Below are 22,094 nucleotides of genomic sequence, written 5' to 3' on the forward strand. Positions count from 1 at the left end.
GGAATGAAGTTTCCAGTCTACAACAAATTGAGCTTTCTCATCCACAACCTGTTTCAATGATACAATGGAGGCCATCAAACTTTTCTTGTTTCCAAAGAAAGGTATTGCTAAGTTGCTGCTTGAATGGATCTGTGAGGTTATGGATGGAGATTGATAATGGGAGAACAAAACTTGACAATGTACAGAGGAGGGAACTGTCTGATAAACACACAAGGGCAACATTTTTTGTGACTACAATCATAGAAGTGAATCAGTGTTTCAATGGATTTCTTGGAACAAACATCTCAGTCAGGTGGACACGTGAGATGGGAGGTGATGGTATACAAAGTAGAGACAAAATTGAGGTAAGCAGTTTTGATGTGGTCTCCAAAGGCAGTAATGCTGGTAGCTGTGAATGGTTGCTTTGAACTGGTCCTAATGCCTCTGTTGCTTGGTGTTCATTGCATTGTCTAGATGATATATCTCCTCCTAGATATCCACGTGTATCTCTGTGGAAGAAAAGAACTGATCTGCTTCCCCAAAGATTGAAGCTTCCATTAGTTGGGAGCTATTTAAATTCAGATGCTTGTTCTGTGCTTGTCAAAGCTTTCATTCAGAGGGTTGGCAAGATGTTGTACTTATTTGAGCTGCTACCACAAAAAATCTTCAGCTTGTCATGTTTAGAGGCCTCAATGTCAATTGCTGGGTTTGGTTGTTCACTTGAAGAAAATTTAAATTCTAATAAAGAGAGTGTAAAGAATTCACGTGTCTCAAGTGAAATCCTTAACCGGGGTGGTCACTCGTGAACTATTTTACAGGTGGAACTGCATCCTATTATTGAAGCTGAACTTGCTACCTCATTGGATTCTAATGGGATTGTGCTTATTTGGTCTTTAAACGCACTTGTGGAGCCTCAAGTTGAGATTCCAACATTTATACATCCTGCATGGAAACTATCTGATCAATTGCAAGGTTGTAAAATCTCCGAACAAATCAAATATCGTTTTCTTACATGGGCACCCCTGCTTTTGAAAGATAATTACTTTCTTCTCTTTGTTGGACATTCACAAGGATTTGATTGTGTTTTCATTCGAAAGGAGAGTATTATTAGAAGAACAACTACTCAGCATGAAGTGGCCTGTGCTATTTGATTGCCTGAGACTTCTTCACAGCAACTGAAATACATCTACGCGACATTATTGTCAGTTATCTCAACTAAAGACTTCATTAATTATGTTGTTCTGATTTTAGGATTAGAGAAGAGAAATGAGATTGTCATGTCATGGAAAATTTTGCTCCGTGTTTGGCATGAGGGCGAGATTCCTTTAGAGCAGTTATCTGAATATTATTTGAAGAATGGAATTGCTCTAAATATAAATTGTAATAATGAAATCAACCTGGCAAAGAATGATTATTATATTTCAGCTGAAGCATGTTTACCTAAATTTTTCAATTCCAGTGCTTTGGTCCAGGTCACAAGTATTGTTGTTATGCCTACAGGCAATCAGTTTTCCTTCTGTGAACAATCAGGTGGTGTTGTACGTGGTGTAGTGTATAATACCTTTGCCTATAACTTTGCCACATGCCATTCTGATGGTGTTCTAAAGCTTTGGAAAGTAAGTGTCCCCCAAGAGTCTCTGGTCCCACATTGTCAGACAGTAGAGATTTCATGGAACTGTGTTGGCCTTATTAAAATTCCCAAGGGTACAACGAGAATAATTGCTTTGGCTAATAGTGGCTATAAGATTGCAACTGCAAGTTATATTGTATCAGAAGATGCAACAACTATCAGTATTTGGGATGCCGAAAGTTATTTGGGAGATGGTAATTTTGTACTGGAGGATATAAAATATTTTCAACATTGTGTCAATGCCTTGGATTGGCTTGCTATAAGCAATGGCCAAATGCTGCTGGGTGTTGTTGTGCAAAATGAGGCGAGGGTTTATTCTCAAAGAAGGCATGTTAGTGACACATCTACAACACAACAACAAATTTACATATTTGGTTTTGCATTGGGTCAATTTGTACTACATCATACATAAGGGCTCTTTCTTGGGGACCAAAAGCCACACTGCTTATTGTTTCATCTAAGCTTGTTTGTATTGTTAGTCAATGGGCATATACTGTAGACCGGAAAATAAAAGAATCAAAAGGACAAAATTCTGCTCATTTGGATAGTCTTTTCTCGCAGGGTTGGAAATCACTAAAGGATGATAGTGTAGGAAATATAAGTTAAAAAAAAAAGTTGCTTGGCACATGAAGGTGCCGAGTGCCAGTTTTACTCGGCACTTGAAGGTGTCGAGTGACAGGCAATAGGTGCCGAGTGAACTCGGCACAAAAAGCAGCTCGACACTTGCACAGGAAATGCTCAGCACCAGTGGATGCCAAGTGAGCTCGGCTCCAACTGAGAAAGAAGATGCCGAGTGTTCTATTTCAAACTTAGGAAATATAACTTAGGAAATATTTCAACGTGAATGCTTTCACCATTAAAACCAGAAAGCCAAATGCTTTAAGCTTTCAACCAAACTTGTTAAATCCAAAGAATAGAAGATGAAGAACAATAGAGTAAGTATGTTGGCTTGCTTTCTATTCAATTTGAGATTTAAACTATTACAAATCTGGGAGCATTCGGCTTCAACCAGAAAACCCTAAAATAACCCTAAACTGATAATACTTCAAACTTTAATAAACCTTTAAACCTGCAACTCTAATGGCTGCATACAATGGTGCCTGGAGCAATCACTGTTTCAACAGGATGAATCCAAACAACAAACTTACAGAGTGAACAAGGAACCACGTGCAACTGCAGGCACAAACTTCCTTCCTTCTTCCTTCTCTACTCAGCTCTGCAACTTCTCTCTGATCTGCTTGATCTGCTCTCTTCTTCTCTCTCTTATGAATGAATGAATCATTTTATCACATTCCATTTTCCCTCTCAACATTCAAATTCAAAAAATCTCACCTACCAAAATGAATGTCTACCATCCATTAATGCTTGCGGTGACCTAACAGGGTAGATGGGCATGGGGCTCGAGGACAACCTACAAGAGTTGACGTTTATTTCCAACACTCCCCCTTTGTCCTGAGACCCACAAACAAGGATCACTACTGATCTAAATCAACTACACCAAGACTCTGTCTTAGGTGCACAAAAGTTCCAATGCCTAATGGCTTGGTAAAAATATCTGCTAGCTGCTGCTCTGACTTGCAGAAATTCATCTTGATATCCCCATTCTCCATCAACTCTCTGATGAAGTGATATCTGATTTCAATATGCTTGCTTCTTGCATGGAAGACTGAATTCTTGGACAATGCAATTGATGAGATGTTGTCACAATAAATTGTGGTTCCATCCTCTTGCCTTTCATTCAAATCTGTCAAGATCCTCCTTAGCCAAATAGCCTGACATGCTGTTGCATTTTCTGCTATGTATTCAGCCTCTGTTGTAGATTGAAAAACAATAGATTGCTTCTTGGATGCCCATGAAATTGCACTTGATTCCATATGAAACATGTATGTGAAAGTGCTCTTCCTATCATCTAAACTTTCAGCCCAATCACTATCCGTGTAACCAACAAACTTGAAATCATTATTTGCAGTATACAAAATTCCAAATCCCTTGGTACCTTTCACATACCTTAGGATCCTCTTTCCCGCTTGCCAATGGGAATCCTTTGATGTTTTCATAAATCTAAAAATCAGACTTACTGCATGCATTAGGTCTAGCCGAGTTGCAGTCAAATCCATTAGACTTCCAACCATACTCTTGTATAGTATTGGATCAACTCTCTTGCTAGAGTCTTCCTTGCTCAACTTTAGACCTACTGCTATTGGTGTGGGGGCTGCCTTACTATTTTGCATTTTAAATCTCTCCAAGATCTGCCCTACATACTTTTCTTGAGAGATGAAAATGCCATCATGCATTTGTTTTACTTCTATGCCTAGAAAGTATTTCAAGAGACCTAGGTCTGTCATTTCAAATTCACTTTTCATGGCCTCTTTGAACTCACCAATTAGAGCCTTGTCATTTCCAGCAAAAATCAAATCATCTACATACAAGACAACAATCAACACATTATCATTTGTTGTCTTGATGTAGAGAGTAGGCTCACCATTGCTTTTGCTAAAGCCATTGCTCATCAAATATGAGTCAATCCTACTGTACCATGCTCATGGAGCTTGCTTGAGCCCATAAAGAGCTCTCTTCAATCTATATATTTTGTTCTCTTCACCTGCAACTTCATAACCAGGTGGCTGCTCCACATACACTTCTTCTTTCAATACAACATTTAGGAAGGTGGACTTCACATCCATTTGAAATACCTTCCACTTGTGCTGAGCTACAATTGCTATGATAGCATGCACGGTTTCCATTCTTGCAACTAGGGCATAGGTCTCATCATAATCTCTGCCATACTGTTGTTTGTAGCCCTTGACTACTAGCCTTGCCTTATGCCTATCAATCTTGCCTTCAGCATTGCATTTGATCTTGTAGACCCATTTCACTCCAATCACTTGCTTCTTGGGAGGCAATTCAGTTAGCTCCCATGTCTCATTCCTTTCTATAGCATCTATTTCCTCATCCATGGCATTACACCATTTCTTCTCCTTAATAGCTTCTTCAAAATATATTGGATCGCTATGAGAAAATAATGCAAAATTAACACTCTCATCATAATCTTCATACCTTTCATCTTGGTATATCTCCCTAAGACTCTTGGTCTTTCTTGGTAACAGGGAGGAGAGTGTGGGATTGGAGTCTTCATTGCTGCTACATTGCCAACTTGGTCGGTCTTCACTGGTACTTGGCACTGACACTCGGTCATGCCTAGAGGAGCATGGCACTGTCTGAATCAGCTTTCTTTTTCTTCTATCTGCTCCTTCTTCTTGTTGTTCATCAGCATCTTCTTCACTCATAATTGGCACTTTACTTGAAGTACTTGGTGACTCATCAATTTGTCCATACCAAGACTGATTTTCAAGAAATTCCACATCTCTTGAAAGCATCATCTTGTTGTTCAGTGGGTAGGACACCTATTAATTAGGTAATCTTTTTGTTGCTACAACCTCTCCCCAAAATTCAGTTGGGAGAGCTTTCTCTTTCATCTTGCTCCATGCCATTTCAACAACGGTCATGTTCTTTCTTTCAGCCACTCCATTCTGTTGTGGTGTATAGCTGGCTGTGAGCTCTTTCTTAATGCCATGTTTCCTGAAAAAATCTACAAAAGAATTGGAGGTATACTCCCCTCCTCTATCTAATCTTAGGACCTTGATATAGCGTCCACATTCTCTTTCAGCCTGGGCCTTAAATTCTACAAATTTATCAAATGCTTCAGATTTATTCTTTAAGAAATACACCCATGTCCTACGACTAAAATCATCAATGAATGTCATAAAATAAGTACTCCCCCAATGGAAGTAACTTGCATAGGACCGACTAGGTTAGTATGCACTAATTCTAGTGGATATCTAGCCCTCCTAGAATCTTCAAAATTAAAGGGAAGTCTATGTTGCTTACCCAAAATACAAGCCTCACACTTGCCACAAGAATTTCCTACATGTGGCAAACCTTCTACCATTCTTTTATTTGACAATAAATTTAAACTAGCATAGCCAAGATGACCATACCTGAGGTGCCATAGCCATGAGGGGTCTTCAATCACACTCCTTAGAGATGATTGTGTGGGAGGTGCAGCACGAACTTGAGATGAGAAACATGTCTCAATTCTCAAGGGAAACATTTTGTTCTTAGTCATTTGAACTGTTGCGAGTAGGTTCTTGCTCCCATCCTTTTCTTGAATGACACACATGTCATTCTCCATCAACACTTTGTATCCATTTTGAATGAGTTGACCAATGCTCATCAAATTGTGCTTCATACCAGGGGAAAAATACACATTTTGTATTTCCCTTTTCTCACCTTTCTTGGTGCGGACCATAATAGATCCTTTGCCCACAACTGGTAGGGTTCCATTTTTACCCATCTTAATTTCTGATTTGAAACTCTTGTCAATGAATGAAAACAAGGTTTCATTACCACTCATGTGGTTGCGACATCCACTGTCGAGGTACCAAACCTCAGGGCTTACTTCTTCACCAACATTACACATGATGAAGGCAGTGTTTTCACTTCCCATATTCACATCAACCACATTTTCTTGTCCAGACTGATCTTTCTACTTCTTCCAACATTCATTTGCATAATGCCCATATTTATGACAGTAGTAGCATTCTACATTACTCTTATTTGAGTTTTAGTTTTTCTTACCTCCTCTTGAAGTATTTTGTGAGCTACTTGCTCCATCTGCTCTTCCTGAGCTTTCTGCTGCAGCATTCCTTTGTCCTCCATTACCTCGGCCTTTGCCTCTGGAGTTTCTACCTGAGCCATTTCTTCCTCTCCCCCTTCCTCTTGGATTTTACTGAGCCTTGAATGCTTGGTCTTGGGTAGAAGAAGATGTGGATCTATTGATCCTATACTCATGGGTTTGAAGAGAACCCATCAACTCATCCATTGTCAAAACAGTGAGGTCTTTTGTCTCTTCTATGGTCATGACCAAATGGTCATATTTATGAGGTAGACTCCTCAATATCTTTTCCATTATCCTCTGCTCTTGATAGTCTTCTCCATTTGACTTCAGTTGGTTAATCACATTTGAGGTCCTTGAATTGAAGTCTGCAACTGATTCATTCTCCTTCATCTGAAGGTTCTCAAACTCCCTCCTGATGTTCTTTAGCTTTACTATACGAACTTTATCAGTCTCCTTGAAGTTCGTCTCAAGGATAACCCATGCTTCCTTTGCATAAATTGCTGCTGCAATCTTTGAAAAAATTATCTCTGTCATTGCTGCTTCAATCAAACTTAATGCCTTAGCATCCTTCCTCCTTGAATCTTTCAAATGAGTCTTCGTGCATTTGTGAGATTAGCATACTGAGTTGGATCAATCACATCATTGAATCCATTAACTACAAACTCCCACAAATCATTTGCAACCATAATGGTCTTCATCTTCTTTGCAAATGTATCATAATTTGGTCCATTAAATAATGGTAGCTGCTACCATATCTTTCTTGCATCTCCTGCCATGTCAAATATCCCAAGAAAAAACAAATGCCCTAACTCACTATGGATGTGGGGCCTCAAAGCTCTGATACCATGTGGGAGATATAAGTTAAAAAAAAAATTGCTTGTGACATGAAGGTGTCGAGTGCCAGTTTTACTTAGCACTTGCTCGACACTTGAAGGTGTCAAGTGACAGGCAATAGGTGCCGAGTGAACTCGGCACAAAGAGCATCTTGACACTTGCACAGGAAATGCTCGGTACAAGTGGATGCCGAGTGAGCTCGGCTCCAACTGAGAAAGAAATTCCAAGTGTTTTGTTTCAAACTTAGGAAATATAACTTAGGAAATATTTCAACGTGAATGCTTTCACAATTAAAACCAGAAAGCCAAATGCTTTAAGCTTTCAACCAAACTTGTTAAATCCAAAGAATAGAAGATGAAGAACAATAGAGTAAGTATGCTAGCTTGTTTCTATTCAATCTGAGATTTAAACTATTACAAATTTGGGAGCATTCAGCTTCAACCAGAAAACCCTAAAATAAACATAAACTAATAATACTTCAAACTTTAATAAACCTTTAAACCTGCAACTCTAATGGCTACATACAATGGTGCCTAGAGCAATCACTTCTTCAACAGGACGAATCCAAACAATAAACTTACAGAGTGAACAAGGAACCACGTGCAACTATAGGCACAAACTTCCTTCCTTCTTCCTTCTCGCTCAGCTCTGCAACTTCTCTCTGATCTGCTTGCTCTACTCTCTTCTTCTCTCTCTTATGAATAAATGAATCCTTTTATCACATTCCATTTTCCCTTCTCAACATTCAAATTCAAAAAATATCACCTACCAAAATGAATGCATACTGTCCATGAATGCTTGTGGTGACCTGACAAGGTAGATGGGCGTGGGGCTCGAGGACAACCTATAGGTATTGACATTTATTTCCAATAGATAGTGAAGCATCACTAAAATTGTCAACTAATGAAAATGGAAACAAATGTTTAAGCATGGCCTTGGGGAATGTTATTGAACATTACCTTCAACATGTACATGGCTCAATTTGTAGCCTCTTAGAAATAGCCGATTAAGTAGGTGGGCCATTACCAACTTATCACTCGAGTGCAGTGCTTCATTATCTATTGATAGGTATCATTTTGACAATTGATCATATTATATCTTTTCAAAGACTTTTGATCATGAGTTGTAATGGTTTGATCTTTGTGCCTTGAATCAAATGTAAATATGGATAATATCAATTTCTAGTTATGTATTATATTTAAATCCATGATGCCAATTTTTTATCTTCAATATCATTAGTCTTTTACTTTGTTGTTTGCAAGAATTCATAAAACATAAGTATGTGGAGATAAAATGCCCTTCAAATTAGTAGAGGAAGCTCCTTGATCTAAATGAAACCTAAGCTGAAGTTAAATTGACCCTAGACACCAAGTATAGACAAGATATATAGACATATATAATTTGCAAGATTCTTTGGTGAGTATGTGGGGTTGCAAAAATGGAATTATCAATCTATTTTTTGCCTCATATAAAGGCACCTGATTATTGATAGCAGTAACTTGCGAATGAGGTTTCCAGATTATAAAGAGTGAAAGTGAAATGATGATTCTAAAGTTGACACACAAACAACACTTCCTGGCAGGGTAAACCTCAGACTAGCTATCCAGTGAAAACAAGATTCAAAAGAATAACATTTGCGACACATAATTCCAAAGACTAATCAACTAGTTTGCATGCAAAGTTACAATCTAGTTGAATAAAAACATATCAAAACATACCTTGACTCTCATTATTTGTGAGAAATACAAATTAAAATTAAACTTAATCTCACAACCCTAAACCTAAAAAATTATACTCGACACTTTGAAAAAATTTCTCGGCACATGAAGGTGCCAAGTGCCAGTTTTAATCAGCACATGAAGGTGCCGAGTGCCAGATAGCTTGGCACTTTCTCGACACTTGCATGGTGCCGAGTGACAATGAAGAGGTCCCAAGTGAGCTCGGCACAACAAGAGCTTGGCACACAATAATTGCCTGGCACAAGTGGATGCCGAGTGAGCTTGGCTCCAAAAAGAAATGCTCGACAACAATAGATTCCAAGTGAGCTCGGCTCCAACTAAAGTTTATAACTTTGAAAAAATTCAATTGTGAATGCATTCACCATTAAAACCAGAGAGCCAAAGCTTTAAGCTTTCAACCAAACTTGTCAAATGCAATGAATAGAAGATGAATAACAATAGATTAAGTATGCTTCTTGCTTTCTATTCAACTGAGATTTTAACTATTACCAAATCTGGGAGCATTCGGCTTCAACCAGAAAACCCTAAAATGTTAAAACTTCAAACTTCAAACAACTTTAAAACTTCTAGCTCTAATGGCTGCATACATGAATGCTTGGAGCAATCACTGCTTCAACAAGACAAATCCAAACAACAAAATTACAGAGTGAACAAGGAACCACGTACAACTGCAGGCACAAACTTCCTTCTTCCTTCCTTCTTTGCTCAGCTCTGCAACTTCTTTCTGATCTGCTTGATTTGCACTTAATCAATGAATGAATGTAGAAACATTCCTTTTGTCATATTCTTCCTTTCCCTCTCAACGTTCAAATTTCAAATTCTAACCCACCAAACATGAATGCCTATCGTTCATGGATGCCTGCAGTGACCTGATAGGGTAGATGGGTGTGGGGCTCGAGGACAACCTGAAGGCGTTGACATTAATTTGCAACACTCCTCCTTTGTCTTGAGACCCACAAATAAGGATCATTGCTGATCCAAATCAACTACACCAAGACTCTATCTTAGGTGCACAAAAGTTCCAATGCCTAATGGCTTGGTAAAAATGTCTGCTAGCTGCTACTCAGACTTGCAAAATTCTATTTTGATATCCTCATTCTCCTCCAACTCCCTGATGAAGTGATATCTGATCTTTATATGTTTCCTTCTCCCATGGAAGACTGGATTCTTGGACAATGCAATTGATGAGATGTTGTCACAATAAATTGTGGTTCCATCCTCTTGCCTTTCATTCAAATCTATCAAGATCCTCCTTAGCCAAATTGCTTGACATGCTGCTGCAATGTATTCAGCCTTTATTGTAGATTGAGCAACAATAGGTTGCTTCTTGGATGCCCATGAAATTGCACCCAATCTCATATGAAACATGTATCCAAAAGTGCTCTTCCTATCATCTAAACTTCCAGCCCAATCACTATCAGTGTAACCAACCAACTTGAAATCATCATTTGTAGTATACAAAATGCTAAATCCCTTCGTACCTTTCACATACCTTAGGATCCTCTTTCCCACTTGCCAATGAGAATCCTTTGGTGTTACCATAAATCTAGAAATCAAACTTACTGCATGTATTAGGTCTAGCCGAGTTGCAGTCAAATACATTAGGCTTCCAACCATACTCTTGCATAGTGTTGGATCCACTCTCTTGCTAGAGTCTTCCTTGCTCAACTTCAAACCTATTGCTATTGGTGTGGGGGCTGCCTTGCTATTCTGCATTTTAAATCTCTCCAAGATCTGCCTTGCATATTTTTCTTGAGAGATGAAGATGCCATCATGAATTTGTTTTACTTCTATGCCTAGAAAGTATTTCAAGAGACTTAGGTTTGTCATTTCAAATTCACTTTTCATGGCCTCTTTAAACTCACCAATTAGAGCCTTATCATTACTAGTAAAAATCAAATCATCTACATACAAGACAACAATCAATACATTACCATTTGCTACCTTGATGTAAAGAGTGGGCTCACCATTACTTTTACTAAAGCCATTGCTCATCAAATATGAGTCAATCCTATTGTACCATGCTCATGGAGCTTGCTTGAGCCCATAAAGAGCTCTCTTCAACCTATATACTTTGTTCTCTTCACCTGAAACTTCATAACCAGGTGGCTGCTCCACATACACTTCTTCCTTCAATAAACCATTCAAAAAAGTGAACTTCACATCTATTTGAAATACCTTCCACTTGTGCTGAGCTGCAATTGCTATGACAGCACGCATGGTTTCCATTCTTGCAACCGAGGCATAGGTCTCATCATAATCTCTTCCATACTGCAGTTTGTAGCCCTTGACTACTAGCATTGCCTTATGCCTATCAATCTTGCCTTCAACATTGCATTTGATCTTATAGACCCATTTCACTCCAATCACTTGTTTCTTTGGAGGAAATTCAATTAGCTCCCATGTCTCATTCCTTTCTATGGCATCTATCTCCTCATCCATGGCCTTACACCATTTCTTCTCCTTAATAGCTTCCTCAAAATATATTGGATCACTATGAGAAAATAATGCAAAATTAACACTCTCATCATAAATCTTCATACCTTTCATCTTGGTATATCTCCCTAAGACTCTTGGTCTTTTTTGATAACAGGGAGAAGAGTGTGGGATTGGAATCTTCACTGCTGTTATATTGCTGACTTGGTCAGTCTTCACTGGTGCTCGGCACTAACACTCGGTCATGCCTAGAGGAGTTCGGCAATGTCTAAATCTATTTGCCTTTTCTTCTATTTTCTCCTTCTTCTTGCTATTCATCAGCATCTTCTTCACTCATAATTGGCACTTTACTAGAAGTGCTTGGTGACTCATCAGTTGAACCATACCAAGACTAATTTTCAAGAAATTCCACATCTCTTCAAAGCATCATCTTGTTGTTCAATGGGTCATACAATCTGTATGCCTTTGATTCTGGGTTGTACCCTACGAAAATGCATTTCACACCTTTGTCATCAAATTTTTTCCTTTGCTCTTTAGGCACATGTGCATATGCAACACATCCAAACACCCTTAGGTGTTCAACTGTCTATCTTATGCATGACCAAGCTTCCATTAGAATTCTGTCACAGATTGCCTTTGTAGGACACCTATTAATTAGGTAAACTACTGTTGCCACAGCCTCTCCCCAAAATTTAGTTGGGAGACCTTTCTCTTTCATCATGCTCCTTGCCATTTCAATAATGGTCATGTTCTTTCTTTCATCCACTTCATTCTACTATGGTGTATACCTAGTTGTGAGCTCTTTCTTTATGCCATGTTTCCTGCAAAAGTTTACAAAAGAATTGGAAGTATACTCCCCTCCTCTATCTGATCTTAGGACCTTAATATAGTGTCCACATTCTCTTTCAGCCTGGGCCTTAAATTCTACAAATTTATCAAATGCTTCAGATTTATTCTTTAAGAAATACACCCATGTCCTACGATTGAAATCATCAATGAATGTAATAAAATAAGTACTCCCCCCAATGGAAGTAACTTGCATAAGACCGACTAGGTCAGTATGCACTAACTCTAATGGATATCTAGCCCTTCTAGAATTTTCAGAATTAAAAAGGGAAGCCTATGTTGCTTACCCAAAATACAAGCCTCACACTTGTCACAAGAATTGCCTACACATGGCAAACCTTCTACCATTCTTTTATTTGACAATAAATTTAAACCAGCATAGCCAAGATGACCATACCTGAGGTGCCATAGTTGTGAGGGGTCTTCAATCACACTCCTTAGAGCTGATTGTGTGAGAGGTGCAACACAAACTTAAGATCAGAAACATGTCTCTATCTTCAAGGAAAACATTCTGTTCTTTGTCATTTGAACTGCTACAAGTAGGTTCTTGCTCCCATCCTTTTCTTGAATGATACATCTGTCATTCTTCATCAGCACTTTGTATCCATTTTGAATGAGCTGACCAATGCTCATCAAATTGTGCTTCATACCAGGGGTGAAATACACATTTTGTATTTCCCTTTTCTCACCTTTCTTGGTGCGGACCATAATAGATCCTTTGCCCACAACTGGTAGGGTTCCATTGTTACCCATTTTATTTTCTGATTTGAAACTCTTGTATGAAAAAAAGGTTTCATTACCACTCATGTGGTTGCTACATCCACTGTCGAGGTACAAAACCTTAGGGCTTCCTTCTTCACCAATATTACACATGATGAAGGCAATGTTTTCACTTCCCATATTCACATCAGCCACATTTTCTTGTCTTGATTGATCTTTCTACTTCTTCCAGCATTCATTTGCATAATGCCCATATTTATGATAGTAGTAGAATTCTACATTACTCTTATTTGAGTTGTAGTTTTTCTTACCTCCTCTTGAAGTATTTTGTGAGCTACTTGCTCCATCTACTCTTCATGAGATTTCTGTTGCAACATTCCTTTGTCCTCCATTACCTTGGCCTCTGCCTCTGGAGTTTCTGCCTGAGCCATTTCTTCCTCTCCCCCTTCCTCTTGGATTTGACTGAGCCTTGAATGCTTGCTCTTGGGTAGAAGAAGATGTGCATCTATTGATCCTATGCTCATGGATTTGAAGCGTACCCATCAACTCATCCATTGTCAAAACAATGAGGTCTTTTGCCTCTTCTATGGTCATGACCAAATGGTCATATTTATGAGGTAAACTCCTCAATATCTTTTCTACTATCCTCTGCTCTTGATAGTCTTCTCCATTTGACTTCAATTGATTAATTACATTGGAGGTCCTTGAACTGAAGTCTACAACTGATTCATTCTCCTTCATTTGAAGGTTCTCAAATTCCCTCCTGATGTTCTATAGCTTTACTGTAAGGACTTTATTAGTCCCCTTGAAGTTTGTCTCAAGGATATCCCATGCTTCCTTTGCATAATTTGCTGCTGCAATCTTAGGGAATATAGTCTCTGTCATTACTGCTTCAATCAAACTTAATGCCTTAGCATCCTTCCTTCTTGACTCTTTCAAATGAGTCTTCTGTGCATTTGTGATAGCAACATACTAAGTTGGGTCTATTACATCATTGAACCCATTAACTAAAAACTCCCACAAATCATTTGCAACCATTATGGTCTTCATCTTCTTTGCAAATATATCATAATTCTGTCCATTAAATGATGGCGGCTACTACCATATCTTTCCTGCATCTCCTGCCATGTCAAATATCCCAAGAAAAAAAATGCCTTAATTCACTGTGGATGTGGGGTCTTAAAGCTCTGATACCATGTGAGAAATAGAAATTAAAATTAAACTTAATCTCAAAACCCTAAACTTAAAAAATTATACTTGGCACTTTGAAAAAACTGCTCGGCACATGAAGGTGTCGAGTGCCAGTTTTACTCGGCACATGAAGGTGTTGAGTGCTGTTAGTCAACTGGATGGTTTTGGTGGTGTTTCTGTAGCCAACAGAATGATGGTCGTTGATGTTTTGTATTCTGTAGCTGATGGGGTGATGTCCAGCAGTGTTTCTATATTTTGTAGCCGACGTTGTCGGTAAATAGTTTGTAGCAGATAGAATATTTGTGGCTGACAGACTCCTTCGGAAAGGTTCAACGGTAGTATTTATATCCCGTTTGGGATCATTGTAAATCATCAATCATCTGCTATTGCAAATATTATGAAGCCTAATGCATGTTCTGACATATGCGAATATTATTCTACTATTATTGTATGTATGCATTGATCTCTTTACCTTTACGGTAAGTGCACCCGGGGCACTGCCCTAGGACCCCGCGGGGGCATTGCCCCCTGGACCCCCCAATCATGGTGGATATCAGTCGTGGGATTCTGACTAGTGGAGTAGAGTTGAAGTTGCTGCAAGCATGGACTTTCTATGTACCAGAGGCACTTGGAGTAGGTGTTGGCTGGGAGGCTGTCTTGGTGGTGTTGGGTGATGCGACGTGCTCCCCTGCCCACAGGTGGTTAATTATGTGGTGTTCCATGTTCACTAACAATCATGGATTTTGGTGCAATGGAAAATGGGCCCAACAATTGGTATCAAAGCCTAGTATTGGCCTGGTCATGGGTTCAAATCTCCCCGGTGCCTTCCTGACCTACATAAGCACCTAGTATGCACGTCGAGGGGGAGATTTTTGGGTGATGTGACATGCTCCCCTTCCCATAGGTGGTTAATTATGTGGTATTCCATGTTCACTAACAGTAATGGCTTTTGGTGCAATGGAAAATGGGCCCAACAGGTGGATGCATTGAGAGCTCGGGAGGAGCTAATCATCCAGTTGGAGGCAGTACAATGACACTTGGCTCAGGGTACCATGGAATTGAAAATAGAGAAAGTAGCACAGGTGGCAATCAAGGTCAGCTTGAGAAGACAGTATTGTGTTAGCAGAGGCTACAAGCACGGGATGAATGTGGAAGTGATGTGACAAAAGAAGATTTTTCTTGTTGTAGTCACTCTGACGATATAATTTTTTTGTTAATTTGTCTTAGATATGTTGTAATTGTCGTCCAGAGATGACTTTTCTTTTTGGGGGTGATGGTGTCAGCCAACTGGATGGTTTCAATGGTGTTTTTGTAGCTGATAGAATGATGGTCGTCGATGGTTTGTATTTTGTAGCCGACAGGGTGATGTCCGACAATGTTTCTGTATTCTGTAGTCGATGTTGTTGGTAAATAGTTTGTAGTGGATAGAATATTTGTGGCCGATAGACTCCTTCGGGAAGGTTTAGTGGTAGTATTTATATCCCGTCTGAGATCATTGTAAATCATCAATCATCTACTATTGTGAATATTATGAAGCCTAATGTATGTTCTAGCATATGCGAATATTATTCTGCTATTATTGTTTGTATGTGTTGATCTCTTTACTTGTACGGTAAACAAGTGCCAGATAGCTCGGCACTTGCTTGGCACTTGCACAGTGCCGAGTGACAGGGAAGAGGTGCCGAGTAAGCTCGGCACAACAAGAGCTCAGCACACAATAATTGCTCGGCACAAGTGGATGTTGAGTGAGCTCGGCTCTAACAGGAAATGCTCAAAAACAATAGATTTCGAGTGAGCTTGGCTCCAACTAAAGTTTATAACTTAGAAAAAATTCAATCGTGAATGCATTCACCATTAAAACCAGAGAGCCAAAGCTTTAAGCTTTCAACGAAACTTGTCAAATGCAATGAATAGAAGATGAATAAAAATAGATTAAGTATGCTACTTGCTTTCTATTCAACTGAGATTTAAACTATTACAAAATCTGGGAGCATTCGGCTTCAACCAGAAAACCCTAAAATGTTAAAACTTCAAACTTCAAACAACTTTAAAACTTCTAGCTCTAATGGCTGCATAGATGAATGCCTGGAGCAATCACTGCTTCAACAGGACAAATCCAAACAACAAACTTACAGAGTGAACAAGTAACCACGTGCAACTGCAGGCACAAACTTCCTTCTTCCTTCCTTCTTTTCTCAGCTCTACAACTTCTCTCTGATCTGCTTGATCTACACTTAATCAATGAATGAATGTAGAAACATTCCTTTTGTCATATTCTTCCTTTCCCTCTCAACATTCAAATTTCAAATTCTTACCTACCAAACATGAATGCCTGTCATTCATGGATACCTGCAGTGACCTAATAGGGTAGATGGGCATGGGGCTCGAGGACAACCTGCAAGCATTGATGTTAATTTCCAACATTATTCACAGCTAGTCTAGTCAATGAAATCACAAACACAGGCTCCAAAATATTTCTGGTAACATAATCATTAGCATAAACTATTGTTTCTATTTCATGTGGTCAATTTCAAAGAACTTATTTATATGAGAGAAACCTCCAATCAAGAATTGTCTTGTTTCATACATTGGAGAATGTTAGAATACAAGGATTTCCATTGGCAAAGTTAGCATGCTATAGTCATTAGATTGTTAAATTTGAGTCATGGTTGGTAGGAAATGACATTTTTGTAGTGCAAAAATGCATTTGTGCAGAAAGCCAATAGAACAGTCCCATCTAAGGTCAAACTAGAACACAATCAGTTCTCTTTGAACTTAGTCATTCCTCTTTGGTAATGAGTTTGACAAAAAAACCTAGTGTCTCAAAGACTTTAGGAAAAATTTAATATTTATTCTCTTACTTGAGTATACAATGTCTTTATTAGCTCGTGCTCATATGCATATATAAGGAACATCATAATTCCTATTCAGTTACCCATGCTCATAAGGGTTCTATAATATCTATGAAGAATGTTATATCAATGGTATTATATGAATATTTGAAATTTTTTTATAATTTTATAAAATTTCTTTATTTTTAACAGTTGTCTGCAACTGTTCCTTAAAAAATTGCCAAAAACTACCCCCATGCCAGAAACATGTTCTTCCATCCCCTACCATCCCAGTCCTAGAAACTTGGTGGAGCTTAGAATTTTAGGCTTCTTGGGTGGTATATTAGAGTTCATATCCATAAGATTGGATGTCTTCTACTTCTTAGTCTTTCCTTTCTTTTATGTGAGTCATATAATTCTACATTTTTCATTTTTATCTACATGCTGATTTCATCTAATGGAGATTTAAAGAAAAGTTTTGGTTTTAAAAAATAGATGACAATAGTTAATGAAGACAAGACAAATAATTTGTATTGCTATAGAATATAAATTGACTATATTTTATTAAATTTGATTATAAATTCTCATTGAATTTGTAAATAAAAATCTGACATTGTTTTATAATTTTTTGACTTTTTTTGGGAAATAGAAAACATGCAGTTGCCTCTATGAGACATCTCATGGCATATGTCAATTTAGGAATCGCTCACAAAGAAAGTAAAGAGCTTCAAAAGCTAATCCTTTGTATAACCCAAGTAGATTTGTCTAAATTTTTGCAATTGAGATCAACAAAAAAAAACCTTGATAGAGAACTGCAACAGGGTGTTGGGACAAGTTCTGTAATTTCTACTACTAATGTATGGACTCAAACTGGCACATCACATTTAAATGCGAGTAGTTGGTTTATGGGGGAGCAAAATCATTTTGGTAAGGATTGTGATGACTTATTTAGTAAAACTGAAGTTGAAAGCTTCATTATAGCTCTTGAGAAATGCCCTAGAATACTTGGTATAACAGATGGTGAAAGAATTCACCTTTTTGCTTTATTAGATCTTTTGGCAGAAATTAGTAGTTCTCACGAAGCTGCAAAGTATGAGAATTTTGATGAGCCAGCTCAAAGGTAAAAATGTTAATCATGAATTTCAAAACTTTTTAGGTGTACTAGAAAAGAATTCATGATTATTCCAATAGGCTTCATCTTGTGAATCAATTCATTTACTGAAATTGTGCCATTGTTTAGAATTTGCCTTTTCACATTGTAGAGGAATCCAAAAAATTTAAGTTAATTTTATGATATAAGACAACCATTTCTTCATGGGAGCTATTATCCAAATTATCTCACTTAATATTTCTTATATCCAAAAAAATTAAATCAATTTTATGATATGAGATTATCTATTACTTCACAAGAAGCTACTCTCCAACTTTTCTCATTTAAGATTCTTATAGATTTTGGACTGCAATTGTTATAAATGAGTATGCCTTGGAAAAGTTTAAGCAATTAGTGATGGAATGGAATTTCGATATATTTTCTATTAGTTCCTCTTAAAACCTTTAAGTGTGTTAGATTGTGACTGATCACATCATCGTGTCCAACACATGTGATTGCATCAATGTGGATCACATGGGGAAAGTATTGTATTATCATAGTTACTTGTTACTTTTAGCTATCTCCTAGTACACATTGTCACACTTTATTAGGAGATGACATGCTAGTATCTGTCCTAATATCATATCCCATTACTTGTATCCATAGTAATGATCTTTGACCTTTCTTGAAAATGGCCTCCTCTGTAAATCATACCATTAAGAGTATCCACCAATGTGTTTCTATGAGCACCAATAGTTTTCTCTAGTACTACTTTTAGTATCCATCTCTTGGTAATTATGCAACTAAGTGAACTTAGTATTTAATTCTACTTCTTTGTTGGTTGTTGTATCAACTAGTTCCCTTTGTAATTTAGTGAGATGGGATGAAGACCATAGGGACATTTAGTTGTATGTACAATATTTGCAACCCTTGTTTTGTAGCTAATATTATGATGATACTTTTGAAGCTTGCTAGTTTTTGGTCCATCTACTCCACATAAGTATTAATGTGCTCATTTTTTGACAAGGTTGTTGAATTGTGTGACATTCTCTCACAGGTTTGTTGATATCTTTGTTTGTACCTAACAGGTGCTCACCTAGTTTGGATTGTATCAATAACTTTTTGTGAAGGATCTTCAATCTAGTGACCAAACCAATGACAAGATGGTGAAACCAATCTTCATGTTCTACTCTTTAGAATTTTGCATGATTTGGTGAAGGTAACATGATCCTCCTCTACAACTTAGTAACCACATCCTCCTTTATAACATGATGTACATTGCACAAAGTAGCAACATCCCTTATGTGCTCATAAGCTGAAGTCTAGTTTTCTCTAGTAAAATCTGGCAGACTCTTCAATGTTGCAAGTGGTATGTCATGATGTTGGGAAAAATTCAAGGGACTCCCTTGATTAAAAGGCACAAAAGCAAATTTCCTTGCCATTGGTGGAGGTTGCTGTACGGGATGCTGCATTGGTTGCTGTTATACAAGTTGTTGTTGAGCAGGAACACTCTGTTGAAAGCTTGTATTTGTAGTTCCTGCTGGTATAAAACCAGTACTTGCTGAATTTGTAGGTGAATTAGAAGATATGTTGAATAATTCAGCCCTTAACAATGGACTTGCTGAACATCTACCTTTCCTTTGAACTGTTCTGTTGTATACGCAAAAACCAGGGGCTAATAGTTGCCTTCTTGGTGCTGGCTTCATTCTAGCAAGACTCCTTCCACATCTTTTTGGGGTTTCTAGCTACAGATATTCAAAAGAACTAGAACTTCGTGTTTGTATCTTTCTCATAAATTCATCTTCCCTGTTGGCTGGTTGAAAAATGGCCTCTGGCTGTACCAGCACAATTGGAAAATGTATTCGAGTCCCACCAGGCATGTCAAAATTGTTAAGTTTCAAGATTTGCACCCTTTACTGAATGGGAAAACATTTAGTAACCCTTACTTAACATGGGATTCACTTCACTATATGGGACTAGACAGTGAGATGAAACCTTTGGATTCTAGGCTAGCTCCTATTGAATCTCTCAGTGATAACCTCTTGAAACTTAAAGAAAACTTGAGGGAAAAGGGGAAGAAGTTACTGAAAACCAAAACCTAAACCTTAAGTCTTAAACTAAGGAAGTGATACACCAAAGAGGGGTATGGAAATGTAACCCACATGTAACAGAGAGGATAATATAGCTTTATGAAACACAGATGAAGCACAACTTCCTGTAAAGGCTTGCACAAATGGTTTATAATAAGGTTTTCCACTGAAACTACAAAAAGGGAGACAAACTAATACCTTCCTTTGACTAATTTCACCCAAAACACATGTTATAACCTACAAACAAACTTACTATTCTACAGAGAGGTGCTGAAATGAGATAGAAAATAGGGAATAATGAAACATTCACAAGTTAACCTATCCAATCATTTTAAAATGCACACAGAAATTGTAGAAAGGAAAAGGGCTCACTGATAACTTCACCAAGCATAATCACACTGTTGCAACCTGTATTGCATCTCCAGAAATGAATTACATACTCTATAGAATGAAGTCTAGGACTCAAAGAAAAGCCACAAAACCCTCATCCACACAAATCAGAACCCCCCAAAATGAGCCTTCAACTGATTCTTATGCACAAAAAAAAAAACCCAACTACATTTTGAAAGTCATAAATGTTGGGTCGGATTCAACCCCAAAGGCCAACTTGAATCTTTTACAAGACTTCAAAAAGGTGTACAAAATAGCCCAGAAGGCATGGTCTGATAACATCACCAACTACCTCTCATAAATGAAGCCTCAAAACTCCTGCCAGACTCCAAAAGCCATGATTTCCTGCCCCCTAGTCTTATCATACATGACTGATGCTATAACTTTGCAAAAAAAAATCTTAAGACACTTCTAATTATTTTAAAGTCAAATAAATATCCTTTTCTTTTCATTAATATTAAATATTTTATGATTTAATTATCTAGTCAATATTGATTAATATCAATTAGATAAATAAATCATAAATTTTTTAATATTGTATTTAATAATATTTATTATAATACTTATATTTAATATTTTGATTAGTATTAATTGTATTAATAATGTTATTAAATGACACGTTAAATCACTTAGCATTATTAATGCAGTTGATACTAATTAAAATGTAAAATATAAGGTTTATGATAAATATTATTAAATAAATATAAATATAAATATAAATTATAGTGTCATGAGTATTGTTTAGATGTATCAATTGGATTAACAATGTCGAGTGATTTCATTTAAATGATTTAAATCATAAATCACTCAATAATGTCGCTAACATTGATATATCAAAAAAACACTCCTAATACTATAATGCATATTTAAAATATTCATTTTACATTTAAAATAAAGTTAGAGAAAGATAACTTTTTGCAAAATTATAATAAAAATAAATAAAAAAGAGAAGGCTCACAGCATGAAATAAAGACTTGAAAAAGAATAAACCTATCCCAAAAAAATGATACGAAATAGGAAGTTCTAGAAGGCATATGCATACCCTAAAACATACCAAAAGCATTTCATTTTACACATTGCAAATGTGAGAAAGAAGAGCTCTCGCCGCCATGGGGAAGAATGAGGGTTTTGTGAAAAAAAAATTTAGAGCTTTCTTGTGCGTCTTCTTTGTCCCTTCTCTCTACGTTCTTTGCGAGGTCTTCTTGATTATGGCCGGCTTGGAGGAACTTGCTGGAGAATTTGTGGAGGATGAAGAGTAATAAAAACTTCAAAGCTACCATTTGAAAGGTATTTTGAAGCATTTTTTGCTTAAAAGCTTTTCCATTTCTTGATATTTGAAATCTGGTTACATGGAAGATGTTGAACTCATTTTTTATATAAAACACCCAAATGAGGTTCTTGTGCATAGTTCATTTGTTGAAAGCTTCATGCAACTGATATATGTGTTAAGAAATCTCGAACTTGAGCTTGCATGGCTCCCTCTATTTTCTTGTTGGGACACTGATTTACTGAAGTTGAGTTTGAGCATTTTCTAGGCATTTTGTCATCCAAAATGTTGAGTCTTCTGATTATGACCACCCTGAAATCATTTTTCTTGCTGTTTGGGCACCATTTACTGAACTGGAAAACGTTCAATAAAA

General features: G+C 37.4%; 1 pseudogene; it reads left to right on the plus strand.

The window, feature by feature from the left end:
• LOC149563967 (uncharacterized) overlaps nt 1–22,094 on the plus strand; it is a 254,586-nt pseudogene that overhangs the window by 8,588 nt on the left and 223,904 nt on the right.

The sequence above is a fragment of the Cupressus sempervirens genome, chromosome 4 (genome assembly GCF_028749045.1).
Source record: "Cupressus sempervirens isolate cs-2001-9-10 chromosome 4, ASM2874904v1, whole genome shotgun sequence".
Lineage (NCBI taxonomy): Eukaryota > Viridiplantae > Streptophyta > Pinopsida > Cupressales > Cupressaceae > Cupressus > Cupressus sempervirens.